At 43.7% G+C, this 11,644-nt stretch overlaps 1 protein-coding gene across 1 annotated transcript in view; it reads left to right on the top strand.

Annotated features, from left to right (window-relative positions):
* The first annotated feature begins 7,484 nt into the window (after nt 1-7,484).
* Nucleotides 7,485-11,644, top strand: part of CFAP206 (cilia and flagella associated protein 206) — a 65,235-nt gene continuing 61,075 nt past the window's right edge. The window contains exon 1 of the mRNA XM_077487281.1: nt 7,485-7,576. The gene's annotated coding sequence lies outside the window, so the exon portion shown is untranslated. The remainder of the gene's footprint in view (nt 7,577-11,644) is intronic.

Raw genomic sequence — 11,644 nt, 5'->3', positions numbered from 1 at the left:
CAACCAGAATCCAGTCAGATTCAGAATGCTGCCCCAGTGCCGCAGGAAAGCATAGGGGAACCATGGCCCTCGTGATTTTCCCTCTGCATTGCCAATGCGGTTGAGTGCCACCTGCAGGGAAGACAACAAACTGCATCTGCCTACAAGTATAAAGGAGATTAGCACAGGACACGCCTGTCCCCAGCATGGGTATAATTGTCTCTGTGATTGACAGTGAGTGTGTGTTAGAGAAAGGATGTAAGCAGGCTGAGAAAAAAACATGCCTGCAGGTCTGAGGAAAGCCAGTGTGGTCTCACTACTAGCTAAGAGAGTAAAATAATTTTTCTAGGACCATGATTACTCAACCCTGCTAGGAAAGGTCTTGATTTGTTTTGGTTCTGTCTACTGCGACACTTATAAATAAATACACAGGTAGTAAGTCCTTAACCACTAGGCGTCCGTGCTATAGCCGAAAGACGGCTGCAGCGTGGACGCCAATTGACGGAAGGCCGCCCCTGGACGTCCTCCTGTTTACTTCCGTGTTGCACGCTTCCGCGAGTGTGCATCAGGGAAGTTCTGTGCTGGCCATGTCCCCTGGACACAGCCAGTCACAGATCGCTGTAAATGGCCAATCACAGCGGCCGTTTACAGCGCGATCGGACCTGCCAATGAGAGATGATCTCAAATGTAAACAAATAATTTTTCTATGACCATGATTACTCAACCCTGCTAGGGAAGCTCTTGATTTGTTTTGGTTCTGTCTACTACGACACTTATAAATAAATACACAGGTAGCAAGCCCTTAACCACTAGGCGTCCGCGCTATAGCCGAAAGACAGCTGCAGCGTGGACGCCAATTGACGGAAGACCGCCCCTGGACGTCCTCCTGTTTACTTCCGTGTTGCACACTTTCACGAGTGCGCATCGGGGAAGTTCTGTGCTGGCCGTGTCCCCTGGACACAGCCAGTCACAGATCGCTGAAAATGGCCAATTACAGCGGCCGTTTACAGCGCGATCGGACCTGCCAATGAGAGATGATCTCAAGTGTAAACATATGAGATCATCTCTCATTGCCGGCTCTCTCTCCTCACACAGAGACAGCGTGTGAGGAGAGAGAGGGATCTGTGCTGCATCTGACGGATTTGTTCAAGTAAATTGTATTGTTGAAAATTACATCTGCGCCCCCACACAGTGTCACAGTGCTCACCACTTTGTGTCACAGTGCCATCTGTTATCAGTGCCATCTATCAGTGTCATCTGTTATCAGTGCCACCTACCAGTGCCATCTGTCGTCAATGCCATCTGTCAGTGCCACCTGCCACATCAGTGCCACCTGTCAGTGTCACCTGCCACATCAGTGTCACTTGTCTGTGTCACCTGCCACATCAGTGCCCCATTTCATCAGTGCCACATCAGTGCCATGTGTCATCAGTGCCACGTGTCATCAGTGCTATCTGTCACCAGTGCCATCTGCCAGTGTCACGTGTCATCAGTGCCACTTATCCGTGCCACCTAACAGTGTCACCTGCCACATCAGTGTCATCTATCAGTGTCACCTGCCACATCAGTGTCACCTGTCAGTGTCACCTGCCACATCAGTGTCACATGTCAGTGTCACCTGCCACATCAGTGTCACCTGTCAGATCAGTGTCACCTGCCACATCAGTGCCATTTGTGAGAATGTCACAAAGATCATTTTCAGCCGACGCGGCATACAATATTCTTGCGGCTGACGAGAGCAACGGGGAGCTCTCTGCTTCAGATTCCTCATTATCGGATTGTGAGTCTGACGTGGACTACGAGCCTATCCTAACCAGTGGAACACAGACAGCTTCAGAGGAGTCCGCCCGCCAGAAGAAGGCATACTGGTGAGGAGGCAATGCCATCCACCAGCATCGCAATGCCACCCACCAGCACCACAATGCCATCCACCAGCACCGCAGTACCTCAGCAAAGGCCACGTACCAGTGGGGTGTCAGCTCAGTCCCAAAGGGTTAGGTCCCATGCCAGCCTTCCCTATTCCCTTCAGAACCCCTTATGTTTTCCTCCAAATTCAGAAGAAGCTATGATTCCCCCTTTCACTGCACCCTTTCACAGGAATCCAAGTGAACACAGAAAATTTTTCACCAATCGATTTTTTCAATCTTATTTTTACTGAGGACATGCTTGCATCAGTTGTGGTCCAGTGCAACCTATATGCCCAACAATTTATTGCAAGCAACCCAACGTCCTATTATGCCCGTCCCTACGAGTGGAGAGCCCTAACAGTGGAGGAGTTTAACATTTTTTTGGGCCTAACATTCTGTATGGGACTAAGCAAAAAATATGTTTTACGTTCATATTGGTCTACCCTCCCCATCCACCACATGCCCATCTTTTCCTCAGTAATGCCCAGGACCAGATAACTCATGATTATGAGATTCCTACACTACAATGATAATACCCAGTGCCCTCCCTGAAATGACCAAAATTTTGACAAGCTTTATAAAATTTGGCCACTACTCAACTATTTTTCTGATATCTTCCCCCAGTTGTTTACCCCAGACCAACACATTTGCGTAGATGAGTCCCTTGTCAAATTTGGGCATAAAACAATTTATTCCCTCCAAAAGGGCCCGCTATGGGGTGAAGATGTAGAAATTGTGCGATCGCACTACAGGGTATACCTATGCCTTCATGGTATACGAAGGGAAGGGCACCCAGTTACATCCCCCCAATCGCCCAGAATACATTGGCTTGAGTGGGAAAGTTGTTTCGGAACTCATAAATCCACTCCTGGAGAAAGGCTACCATCTCTATGTGGACAACTTTTATACAAGTTTACCCCTATTCCGCAACCTTCACAGAAAGAACACTCCAGCATGTGGCACCGTAAGGACGAACCGGAAGGGCTTTCCTCAAAGCTTCATCAACAAGAAGCTAAGAAGAGGGGAGATGGCGAGCTTACAGAATGAGGAAATTCTGGTTGTGAAGTGGAGGGACAGAAGGGATGTGTATGTTCTTTCATCGATCCACAATAATACCTTCGTGGATATCAACAGGAGGGATGGCAGGAGTTCAAAAGCCAACATGTATCCACGAATACAATATGTTCATGGAGGGTGTCGACTTCAAGGACCAGATGCTCAAACCCTACCTTGCCACAAGATGAACATACCAGCGGTATAAAAAAGTTTCCATTTATTTATTTAAATTGGCCATATACAACAGTTACGTTATTTATCATAAATCCACTGAAAGACCCAAATCCTTCCTTGCCTACCAAGAGGAAATCACCACTGTCCTTGCATTCCCAAATGCTCCACCAGATGCCATTTGATCTGATGTGATTAGTAGACTCTCCGAACGACACTTTCCCAAAATAATCCCTCCCACACCAACAGGCCAAAAGCAGCAGAAAAAATGCCAGGTGTGCACCAAAGGAGGAGTGAGAAGAGACACCACTTTTTATTGTCCCCAATGTCCTTCCCAACCAGGCCTCTGCGTAGTTGGCTGTTTCCGCCGTTACCATACTTCACTACATTATTAGTGAAGTATGGTAAACATAACCCTCACTTCCTGCCATTTACCTTCACACCCTTTATGCTGTTACTTACCCTGTAACTGACCCTGGCTTGTTATTCGACCACACTTCTGCCTACCGATTCTGTTTATACCTCTGCCTGATCTGGAACTGACCCTGGCTTGTTATTCAACCACGCTTCTGCCAACCGATTCTGTTCATACTTCTGCCTGATCTGGAACTGACCCTGGCTTGTTATTCGACCACGCTTCTGCCTACCAATTCTGTACATACCTCTGCCTGATCTGGAACTGACCCTGGACTGTTTGACCATCCTTTTTGCTTGCCTCTTGGACTGATCTTGTACCCTGCCACTGGACTAGTGGGATTCATAACACAGGGGTTTCACATATGTGAGGGGCTCCAGAATTGTTTTTCTGGATGAAGAAAACATTTTTTTTTTGTTTTCTCATTCGTAGATTAGGGTCTGGAGACTCGGAGGCTTCAAAGAGATTTGGGTGGGAGAAGCCTCTGCCCCTATCCCCATTCTGTCCTGAACGAGGCCCTACTTTTGCCTGCTGCCTGTAGGACCTATGCCATCATGCCTCTGCCTGTCGCATTAACTGACCACACCACATGGATGGACCATGTTCCTGCCTACTACCAGGATCAATATTTTGCCACTGCTGACAATCTCTGCCTGCACTGACCCTGGACTGTATTCCTGCCTGTTGCCTGGACAATTGCATTTGCTTTTGCTGACCAAGTCCCTGCCTGCTGCCTGGACCAGTGCTATCCTCCTGTGGACAACTGTGCTACTAAAACCACAGGTAATCTTTTTTTTACCCTTTGCTCAGCAGAATGTTTTTTGGGGTGTAATTATTGTTATGTGTCCCAGGCTGTGTAAAAGTCTCACACATTTGGTATTGCCATACTCAGGAGGAGTAGCAGAATGTATTTTGGGGTGTCATTTTTGCTATGTACATGCTATGTGTTGGAAAAATCTTATAAATGGACAACTTTGTGTAAAAAAAAATGCGTTTAAATTTTTTTCCACATTTTCAAAAAACTTCTGGAAAAAAATGAACCATTCAAAAGACTCATTATGCCTCCTAGATTATACGTTGGGATGTTAGCTTTCCAAAATGGGGTCACGTTTCCATTGTCCTGGTGCTCCAGGGCCTTCAAAAGTTTAATAGGTAGTCAACAAGTTAGTTGTGTCATTTATGCTCCTAGAACACCTGATGGTGCTCCCTGCATGTTGGGTCTCTCTATGTGGCTAGGCTGTGAAAAAGTAACACACATGTGGTATTGCCATACTTAGGAGTAGCAGAATGTATTTTGGGGTGTCATTTGTGGTATATACATGCCATGTGAGAGAAATAACCTATTACAATGACAATTTTGTGGGAAAAAAAATCTTAATTTTGCAAAGAATTGTGGGAAAAAAATGAAAACCTCAAACGCCTCACCACACATCTTACTAAATACCTTGGAGAGTCTACTTTCAAAAAAGGGGTAATTTGGGGGGTATTTGTACTTTACTGGCTTGTTCGGGTCGCGAGAAATGAGATCAGCCACCAGTACTTCAGGTGTGATACATTTTTTATGATTTGCACCACAACTTGTAGACTCTATAACTTTCACACAGACCAAATAATATCCACTAATTTGGGTTATTTTTACCAAAGATATGTAGCAGTATAAATTGTGGCCAAAATTTATGAAGAAAAAGTAATAATTTGCAAAATTTTATCACAGAAACTAAGAAAAATGAATTTTTTTTCAAAATTTTTGGTATTTTTTCATTTATAGCGCAAAAAATAAAAAACCCAGAGGTGATAAAATACCACCAAAAGAAAGCTCTATTTGTATGAAAAAAAGGACGAAAAATTAATTTGGATATAGTATTGAATGATGGAGTAATTGTCATTCAAAGTGGGAGAGCACTGAAAGCTGAAAATTGGTCTGGCCACGAGGGGGCTTTAAGTGCCCAGTTTATCAAGTGGTTAAACACACTTCACTGCGTGCTCTCTGCTTGAAGATGATTCCCCACAGGAGGATTTAGTTCTGATTAAGGCCCTTTTCACACTACCGCGACTTCAAAGTAACATGATTTTACCACGATTTTGCAGCCGCAATTTTGCAGCCGCAATTTTGCAGCCGCGATTGTGCCACGATTTCAGGGAATGCCTGCGCGGGACTTGGATACTGCGCCTGCTGGTTATTCAGCAGCACTGTATCCCGGAAGAGTATCTTTGTAGGCTTTGCATGCCCACAAGTGAGATGGAACCGTGCAAGACAGTGAAATATAAGGTTAGTTTAAAAGAAAAAAAAATATAGCAGTGCTATTACTGAGAATAGTTATTGTAGCATTGCGTTAAGATCATCTTACCAGGTGGCTTTAGAAAAAAAAAATGAATATGTCGGTGGAACTCCGCTTTAAGGCTGGCCATACACAGTTTGAGTCGTGCTAAACTGGCCGAGATTTGAACCGTTAATGGCCAGGCTGAATGTACCCAGCTGATTGATCAACTTGGGTACAACCAGCCTGCCAGATTCTCTTGCGATTATTGCTAGCTACTATAGCTAGCAATAATCACTGTCTTCTCCCGACGGGTGTGGCTTCCCTCGCCCGCCCCCGTCCCCCTGCCGGGAGAAGATAATTGCTAATTACCCTGTCAGCACTGTCTGTGTTGATTGGGGGATCATGTGAATTTCTTTCCTGCAGCCTGCGCATGAGTTCCATGGGTTCGCTAATCTGACAGAACAGCGGCATCGGACATCTTACTACACCCAGCTACGGCTTGAATTTCTGAGTAATTTTAGCAATAAAGTGAGTGTATATAAATAAATATGGTATATTGACATCTGTGATGCTGTTTTGATGTTTAATTTTGAAAGCCTAAAGGTTTAGCGCAGAGTAATACAGGTTGTACCAACATGGCCTCTGCCACCTTCCTACTGCTGGTGTCCAGCTTCTTTCAAAATGTAACATCAAAACAGCATCACAGATGTTAACATACTATATTTATTTATATACGCTCACTTTATTACTAAAATTGCTCTGAAATTCAAGACGTAGCTGGGTGTAGTAAGTTGTCCGCTGCGGCCTTCTGACTGCAGGTGTTCAGATTAGCAAACCTATTAGCGGTGGAACGCACGGGCAGCTGACGGAACATCATTAAAGTTCGCTGATCTGATAGAACACGGGCTGCTGACATCTTCAGGCTGGCAGCTTCCAGGTATTGCCTACTGTCTGTTTTAATTGGCTAGCCCGGGATGACGTCACTCCTGTGCATGCCACCAGAATTCTACACTGGACTGCGTGTGCACAACTTAGTGTACAGCGTGGGCAGGCGGATAAGGGAACTTAAATGCAGAAGAAACATGGCATGGCTCTTCTGCTGTGTCCATAATTGTTTATTTTTGCATTTTCAAGCCAAAAATTCACATTTTAATATGTACACGTAAAAGAGGAAGTAAGCCTTCCTGTATTATTTGTACCTATAGGGAAACCTAGAATAAGGCTTCCCTATAGGTACTGTAAATGTCTCCTAAATGTGCACCGTTTAGGAGATATTTACTGTATACTGCGCCGATGATGTCTTGGCACATGCACTCTGAAGGAATGGCATCTTGTGGCTCCGGCCAGTCACACAGCCCCGGAAGGAAGATGGGCGGCCTCCAACGGGGACGACGTGGGCTTCATTTGCAGGTAGGTGTCACATAATGTGCTAGTATGCAATACATACTAGCACATTATGCCTTTACTTTGCAGGGAAGAAAAAAACAAAAAAAAAACAGTTTACTTCCTCTTTAAAAAACAGTTTGTCAGTGGAAAAGTAAAGTATAAAAAAACAAAACAAAAGCAAGTACCTACAGTTCCCCAGCCCTGGACATTCCTGCTACATTCTGTAGAGGAAACTAAGCTGCAGACACTCTCCTTAGCTGCACATGAAGCCGGTCACATGACACTAGCACTGCCTAAGGTCCTCCAATCACAGGACGGCGGAAGCTTAGCTCGGATTGTCTCCATGACAACATGTAAACAAGCAGCGTCCATACACTGAAGGCTCCTCTGTACATTGCAAGGTAAGATGTATGTGACGGATTATCGCAGGTAGCTCAGTATGGCAGCAAAGCCTGATCATATGGGTGTGCTCATATCTAATTCTTATCTAACTTTACTACTGTAGAAGAAAACCCTCACCAGAGTTTTAGGCAAACCTAATTGTTGGAATCACCTAAGGACCCGTTTTAGAACGTGACCTAAATGTTGCCTCCTTTTCAATTTTTCTTTTTTTTTTTTACATTTTAAATGCGTTAAGGCAATCTAAAATAACCTAATTTATTTTGTCTATTAAATTGGAATTACACCCAAAGCTAAAAGTGTAATGTATTGCAGTCGACCAATCATTAGATGTCGTTATTGCATTGGTTTCTTGCCAGTTCACAACACAAAAATGCACTCCAGATCCGCTCCGGATGCGTTTCTGAATGCGCGTTTTCGATGCATTTCCATATACATTCCATGTGCTTTTTTTTTCTTCTTTTTCCTGTTTTTTTTTTTTTTTTTTACTATACTAGGGTTCAGTGCGTTTTGATGCGTTTTGATGCGTTTTTGATGCATTCTAGTGAGTTTCAGTGCATTTTTGATGCATTTTACTGCGTTCCAGTACAATCCAGTGCAGGAAAAATGCAGCATGTTCTACTTTTTTTTTAGGCCAGTTCACACCTTAGAAACGCAGTCCGGATGTGCTCCAGATGCTTTTTTGCATGCGCATTTTTAATGTGTTTCAGTGCGTTTTTGATGCAGTTCAATGCATTCCCCTCTTTTTTTTTTCTTAACCATAAATCAGAACATGGGTGCGTTTTTGGTGTGTTTAGGTGCATTCCGGTGCGTTCCCATGAGTTCTTGATGCTTTTTACAGCGTTCCAGTACAGTCCAGTGCAGGAAAAATGCAGCATGTTCTACTTTTTTTTCTGGAACTGTAAGCACTGGTGTGAACTATGCCATTTAAAAATAGTATTAACCTACTTTCTATGCGTTTTTGATGCAGAAAAAAATGCACTGGACTGCATGTGGTGTGAACTGGCCCTTTTCTGGAACTGGAAAGCCTGGAACTGACTTGTGTGAACTATGCCATTGGAAACTATGTAACCTACTTTCCATGTGTTTTTGATGCAGAACAAAAACACACTGGACTGCATGTGGTATGAACTGGGCCTTAGACTTTTATATATCTGGTGATTTAACCAGTAACACACCCACCCCTTGTATTAGGCTGGATTCACACCTATGCATTTTTAGTGCTTTTTGCATTTTGCAGATTTGCACTACAGTCCATTTACATGGTTTTGCAAATGCAAATCTGCAAAATGCTAAAAGCACTAAAAATGCATAGATGTGAATGCAGCCTTAGTGTCCCTTCTCTGGATGGGGGAGCAATGGACACCTTTGAACAGCAGCGATGTCTGTCTGTCAATCTGGGGGGGGGGGGGGGGGTAGTGTTAGATGCACTAGCAGATTTAGATGGCTTAAACTAAACTCCAGCTAATACGTTATAGGCAGTTACAGCAAACGTGGTTTCTTTTCCCTTTTGGGATAAGGATTTTACATAAATACATGAAAGCTGATCATTGTAAGCACTAATGTCAATGGTAAATGGTTTGTCTCAATACTCTAACTGCTACATCTGCAGGACAGCTTGTTCTGTTGAAAAACAATAGACAAAGGCTCGGTTCACACCTATGCGTTTTTTTAATGCTTTTTGCAGAAATGCATTACAGTCCATTTAACATGGTTTCCTATGGGATATGTTCACATCTATGGGTTTTTTTTTTTTTAAAGCAAAACAGTGAATTTTGTTTTATTTAATATACTTCAATGGAGAAGCTGCAGAAAAGCATGTAGTGCAATTTTGCTGCATTTTTGATTTTTTTTTATCCACTCAACAACAAATTGGCCAAAGAAAAAGAAAGCATAAAAGGTACAATATGCATCAAAAATGCGTGTGCAAAAAAAAAAAAAAATGCAAAATCCACCACAAAAGCAAACTGCATAGGTGTGAACCAAGCCTTACCTGCTGAATCACCAGGTAAAAAAAAAAGAAAGGCTAAAAAAGAAAACTATTGCAGCCATCACATCTAAGAATTAGTAAGCTGCAATTTAATAAATGTTTGCTTTTGGGTTTAATACTTCTTTAAAGGATCACTATAAAGAAGTATTAAACTTAGAAAAATCATAGACCTTGATAAAAAGGAAGTTAAAGAGGAGCTCCAGACTCTCCCAAAAATAATTAAGAGTCAGCAGATACAAATACTGTAGCTGCTGACTTTTTAATAGGGATCCAGTGGTGTCCTCACCCAAACTGATTCTTCAGTCGGCTTTAAGTGCAGGCTCCGGCATCTCTAGTAAGGGAAACAGGAAGTGAAGCCTTGCGGCTTCAAAGCATGTTTCCTACTGCGCATGTGAGAGTCGCACTGAGTCTTGTGAATGGTCCCATAGTCGTCTCAGAAGACTGCGGGGGGGGAAACATTTCCGGCTTAGATCACTGTGTGTATCTGAGACGGAAGTGGGAGTGACCTTTATATAAAAAAAAGGTGCCCACACCCCTCAAAACAGTACCAAATGTGGCAGTGGAGGGTGAAAAGAAGCAGAGCTTCCCTTTTTGGGTGGAGTTCCGCTTTAATGCATATATTTATAGTATTTTAAGAATTTCTTCTTTTTATTTCACATGCTGTTATATTTCAGATGAGGGTGGTTTGGGCCAAACCATAATGTCTAGTTCTGCATTTTGGTGCGTTGCGTTAAAGCGGAGTTCCAGGCTTTTTATGTTTATTAAAAGTCAGCAGCTACAAAAAGTGTAGTTGCTGACTTTTAATAAACAGACACTTACCTGTTCCACGGTCCAGCGATGCGGCCGAACGGAGCGTCGCTCCTCTCCGCCGGCGGCGTCCATTGCCACTCTGGGCACCTGGTCGTAACAGCTTTCGGCTTCACGGCTGGGCACGCACGGTGCATGCGTGAGTCGCGCTGTGCTCCCGGAGGGAGGGGCCGCCTAAGGCGAAAGGAGGAGTCGCCCTTGCGGTACCTGGGTGGAAGGAGGAAGTGGGGCAGGAAGTCCCTCTCCTAACAAAGTCCCTACCCCCCCCCTGAAAAAAATGACATGCCAAACGTGGCATATAATGGGGCGAGGAGTGTTTAAAGCGGAAATTCCATTTTTGGGTGGAACTCCGCTTTAACTAAATCCTGCCTGCTTCAGCCTTGGTGTGATTTTAAAGTGACATTAAAGTTGTTGTTTTTTTTTGTTTTTAATAAAAGAAGAAATAATAATACTTAAACGTCACTTTCCTCCTCTTCTTGTAGTCCTTGTCGCTGCTATGGGCTCCTCCTTTAGGTGCCTCCTGTAGCATGCTGGTTACTAAAGAGCACTCATGCATGCACACTCCTGTCTGGTCCCACATCAAGCTGTGTGCATCCACTGACACACAAAGTGCCAGGAAGACAGCCCCGCACCCCCACTTCCTCTTCACAGGAGCTTGGCTGATGGCAGCAGGTGCCTATGGCATCACTGCCCTCTGTTTTTCCTGTGATTCCAAGAAGTGAGAGGAGCGGTGCTGGAGCCAGAGACAAGGCTGGGGAGGTGACGTGGAGCCAGGGAAGTGTTAAGCCACTTCAATACCGGGTCTATTCTGGCACTTCGCTTCCTACATGTAAAAATCATCATTTTATTGCTACATTACTCATTATTACATTATATATGTTTTTTTTAGCAGACACCCTAGGGAATAAAATGGTGGTCATTGCAACTTTTTATCTTGCACAGTATTTGCGCAATCATTTTTCAAATGCCTTTTTTTTTGGAAAAAAAAAACGGTTTCATGAATTAAAAAATAAGAAAACAGTAACTTTAGCCCATTTATGTTGTATAATCTGAAAGAAGATGTTACGCTTAGTAAACAGATACCTAACATGTCACTCATGGAATGTTGCCAAACTACGGTACTTAAAAATCTCCACAGGCAGCGCTTTGAAAATTTTTACAGATTAACAGTTTTGAGTTACAGTGGAGGTCCAGTGCTAGTATTGTTGCACACGCTCCAAAGCACACGGTGATACCTCACATGTTTAGTTTGAATGGCGTTTATGTATGTGGG

Source organism: Lithobates pipiens, unplaced genomic scaffold (genome assembly GCF_037356315.1).
Source record: "Lithobates pipiens isolate NorthernLeopardFrog02 unplaced genomic scaffold, aLitPip1_a1.2 Scaffold_18, whole genome shotgun sequence".
NCBI classification, from domain to species: domain Eukaryota; kingdom Metazoa; phylum Chordata; class Amphibia; order Anura; family Ranidae; genus Lithobates; species Lithobates pipiens.
The sequence above is the reverse complement of the archived record's forward strand: the minus strand, read 5'-3'. Positions and strand labels throughout refer to the sequence as shown.